The sequence below is a fragment of the Phascolarctos cinereus genome, unplaced genomic scaffold, assembly GCF_003287225.1.
Source record: "Phascolarctos cinereus isolate Bilbo 61053 unplaced genomic scaffold, phaCin_HiC Scaffold_9;HRSCAF=440, whole genome shotgun sequence".
Classification (NCBI taxonomy): Eukaryota; Metazoa; Chordata; class Mammalia; order Diprotodontia; family Phascolarctidae; genus Phascolarctos; species Phascolarctos cinereus.
Window position 1 is genome coordinate 132,484,643 of NW_027556402.1, and position 4,908 is coordinate 132,489,550.

The window sequence follows — 4,908 nt, forward strand, 5'->3', positions numbered from 1 at the left end:
CTATATATGAAACATCATTATAAACAAATGAGAAGATAAAATGTACCCTGTTCTCCTGGCTATTTATTACCCCATTTTCATGTAAATAGCCTACATTACCACCTCATTTATCTGACCTTTGCTTATCTAGAATGGTTTGTTATACAATCTTAAAAAATGATCCTCTACAGTTTCTTGCTATAGGAATAGCCCAATGGTATAGAATCAGAAGTCTTTTCTGAAAATTAAATTTCTGCCATCCATTCCAAGACAGAACAAAATCATGGTACAGAGGAGAGAGCCTTGACAGTCAGGAAATCCCAGGTTCCTGCCTGACATACCAGCTGTATGACTCCTAGGCAAATCACTAAAATTAACTTGGGGTTGGGGGTTGGGGGGTAAAAATGGGAATTACATCAACAATGTGGAAGCGATTTCTGTACTTGAAAAAAGTCCAATCATTGCTGCAGAACAAACTGTCTTGATTAATTAGCAGGACCAAACAATGCTTTCTAGTAAAGACTAGAATTTCCTGGTTATCTTCTTAGAGGAAAGGTTTGAATAAGTAGCTATGTTTTACTCAGGATCCCTCTACTCAAGCTCCCAGAAGTCCTTTAAGCCCTCTAAAATATAGTGCCTTTACCTACATACAATACCCACTTCAGCCAAAATCTATAATTTAGAGAATCTGAAGGAGAGGAATAAAAAAAAATCATTAAAAGAACTATCTGGTTATTGCTTGGTCCTGACTTATCCAATATGCAGCTATATACTATGTGTATGGTCAATAGTCAAGGAATCCATGAATAAATGAAAGCTATACATTCAGTTCTCCAAAATCAGAATTCCAGTTATGCCTATGCCTAGAACCTACAGGAAGGATGTCACCTAGGAGTGGCTTCTAAGGCAGGCTCCCGAGTTTCCATAGAAATAGAATCTTCTGTCTCAGAAGAGGACCAGCAGCCTCCATTTCCAAGTGGTCTGATTTCTCCAGTTCACTGCCCATTCCTGTGCTCTCTTTGGCTTGCATCTCCTGCTCTTCCATTTCCAAAGTTTCGCCTGGGGCTTGAGCTGCAACTTCCTCATCTTCCTTCTGAAGTGCAAAGCTACAAATCACTTTGGGTCCATATGAAAGATCATTGTCCTTGATCTGCAGCCATTCCACACCACCTACATTTTCTTCTCCCTCCTTCTCAGTCAGAAGTGTTATGGTCATACTCAGCTTCTTCATTGTGTGGCACTTACATTTCAGCTCTGTTTTATGGTTACCTTCTGCATCCACCTGATCTGCATTTTCTTCAAACACAACACAGGTCCCAAGAGTTATCTTCATATTCCCCAGCAAAGACATGACTGTCCTCTTGAAGAATAGGACTCTCTGTGTCAATGCCCAAAATCTTGCATTTGTTTCCACATCTTGTTAAAAACTCTGAATCGATAACCTCTGATAATTCCACCATATTGTTCCTCCTCTTCTTCCTCCCTCCCAGATCTAGCTCACCCAGGGCAGCAGTGGCCACCACCCACGTGCCTTGGACTTGATGTCCCCCTTTGTTCCCTGTGCTGCCATCTTCAGGGCAGGCTAATGAGAAGTGACTTCCTCTTCCTCGTTCTCCAGCTCCGCTCCTTGCAACTCATTTTACAGATGAGGAACTCAGGCAAATAGGGTTAAGTGAATTGCCTAAGGTCACATAGCTGGTAAATGTCTGAAGCCAGGTATGAACTCAGGAAGATGAGCCTTCCAGACCCCAGGCTCAACAGTCTATCCACTGTGCCACCTATCTGCCGGACTTATGGAAGCCTTTAAATAAAAATCTCCCTTAAATAGGGAAATTTTAAACTTAACCATATTAGAGCAACAAGAGGTCATCTGGTTCAATACCCTTATTTTATAATTGAAGAAACTGAGTTACAGAGAGTTTTTGACTTGCCCCAAGCTCACAGAGGTACAGTTGGTTGCAGAACTGAGATTTGAAACCAAGTTTCAAATTCAATGCACTTTTCGCTGTGTCATGCTATGGACTTACAGGAACCTTGCCAGGGACATTGAATCTAGATTTGAAAGTGAGGAGGAAAGACAATTTAAAAGAATAGAAAAGTTATTTATTGGTCTGAAAAGCTAAATGTCTCATACCAGAAAAAAAAATCTTCTCCAGTCTCTTAATTTTACTTACTGCATATTACACAGCTGATTCCAATCACCATTGCTCAAATCACTCTGTACCCCAATTACCTTGTGCTTCACTGAGCACATTCCTATCACCACTGAGCCTCCACAATTACTCCAATAATAGGGTGCCAATTAAGTTATCTTTCTCTGAAAATTATTATGTCAGTTCAATGGATATAATATCATTAAGAACCTTATATCATAATACCCTGGACACTTGCTGACAGGGCATGAACATAACTGCGAAGGTATCAGGGTCATTGCAAATAACTCTGAAATTAAAAAAACAAAAGAAAACAACCCCCCCCCCCAACAACTATTATGGATAGGAACACCTCTTTCTGAGTATGTGCATGTATGTGTAAAAAACATACTTCAATAGGAGAAAACATGGGTATATTTATTGTGCTTAAGTTCTTAGAATTATGATCATTTTCATTATTAATAAAATTACACAGACCTCATAAAGCATAAAATGAAAACAGAATTCAGAAGATAAAGAATGCAATGTAGTGGAAAAAATAAATGCAAGCCAACATCTTAAATGTAAAGGTCACATGTTATGATTCTAACTTAATTGAATAATTATAATGTACTACACAAAGTCCTACTCAGATGCCTCATGTAGTATACAATAGAGATAGTCCTGAATTTTGGAGAGCTATGCTAGTGGTATATAAGCTCTGATAGGTTCTACCATGTTGGAAAGGTTTTAAGGATAGCCCCAGCAACAGATTATGGCTGCTTTTCAAAGATCAGCCTAATAAACATGAAGAGACTTGTCACCAGCGGGTTTACCATTTGGTGAAAGATATTTGGTCATAGCAACCAGCAAAAGAAAGAAAAATACAAAATGGCTCATAATTCTTGGTGGCTAGGAAGCCAACCTTTTTGCTTCTGCAGGGACTCTGACTAGAGTGGCAGGGAGAGGCAGAGAAATTTCTAAGACTCACAGTTTTTAAACCATTTATAAACATGAACTTAGCTGTTGGGATTCCAAATGTGAGATCCTTGTCCAGTGATGAATGAGTGGACATACTGCTGTAGGAACTGATTCATATCAATTGATGTTATTACTATAAATGAAACCAGAAGACAAGTTGCAGCTAAATGGAAGGACGGCTCACAAGTTCTCCTTGGACAGGAAGATAAAGGCTTTGACAGAACTGATTTTATCATGCCTCCAAGGGCAACAAGGAACATCATTTCATGAGATATTTGGTCACCTAGTCTTTCTGTGTTCATGATAAGCATTTGAACAAAGACCAGCATGGAAATAATTGTAGCTTATCTACCAGTATCTCTTATAGATGATGAGGAAGAAAAATATATAAAGAAATAGGGAAATATATGAAGAACTAAATAACAACCTCTGAATTAAAGCAACATATATTTCAATATTCAGTGACTGATGCAGAGGTAATACATAGTGAAAAAAATATATTATGAAGCATGATACAAGAATAGAATATTAAAGAGGCCAATGGCTTGTGGATTATACAGAAACCAAAAAAGTCAGGAAGTGCTAGACATGTAAATCAATTAACATAAAACCAAGATTGATTATATATTGAGAGATAGTAAGTGAATAGTCATAGAGGTGGGAACGATACAATTTGGTGAATATTTATGAAGCACCTTCATGTGCAAAATACTGTATAAAGCTCCAAAGATACAGAGACAAAAATAACAAAAGAAAACTAGTTCGCCCCCCCCCGTACTCCTTTACTTATATTTTATTGGGGAATTATGATCCAATATGCAAACAAACAAGTATATACACAATAATTTAAGAGTTAAGAGAAATAGGGATGACAGGAGAGACTTCCTGTGAGAGGTGGCACCAAGTTGAACTTTTAAAGGAAGTTATGCATTCCAAGAGGCAGAGGTGAGGACAGAGTACATTCTAGGTCTGGAAGAAAACCTCTGCAAAGATATAGGGATGAAAGATGAAATGTTGAATTCAGTGCAAAGCAAGTAGGCCAGTTTGAAAAAACAGTATGTGAAATATGCCCGAAATAATAGGTTAGATGTATTTTGCAAAATATTTAAAAAGCTAATATGTGAGGTTTGTATTCTTTTTTCTAGAGGCAATAGGGAGCCACTGAAACTTCTTAAGCAGAGGAATGACATGATTAGACTTGTGCTTTAAGATACTTATTTTTACAACTGTATGGAGGACAAATTGGAGCAAATAGAACTTGAAGCTGGGAGTTTAATTAAAGGACTATTACACTGATATAAGTGAAAGGTGGTGATGGCTGTGTTAAGAGAAAGAAATGGATGTGAAATACGTAATGGTGGTAGAATTGATAATACTTGGCAACTGACTCAATATGGGGAACAAGAAGAAAGAGTTGATTTGTGAATCTGAGTGATTAGTAGGATGGAGCTCCCTTATGAGAAATAGAGAATTTGGGAGGAGAGGGCATATTTAGGGAGCATTCCATTTTTGGACTCATTAAACTTGCAATGCCCAAGGGACATTTAGTTGGAGATATGCAATAGGCGATGATGTGAGAATGGAGCTCAGGAGAGAGATTAGGACTGGGTACATAGATATGGGGAGGCATCAACATAGAGATTATAACTGAACCCATGGGAATCCTGGCTTGTCATGCACATTGAGCTATGCTTTTGGAATAGGTCTTTAAAAGGGGGAGCTGCACAACAGGCAACTGGTAATGTAAAAATAGAGCTCAGGAGAGAGATTAGGGCAGGATACATAGATATGAGGAGTCATCTACATGGAGATTATA

General features: G+C 38.2%; 1 pseudogene; it reads right to left on the minus strand.

Annotated features, from left to right (window-relative positions):
- Positions 1–863: 863 nt before the first annotated feature.
- On the minus strand, positions 864–1,439 carry LOC110217444 (general transcription factor 3C polypeptide 6 pseudogene; annotated as a pseudogene).
- Positions 1,440–4,908: the final 3,469 nt, after the last annotated feature.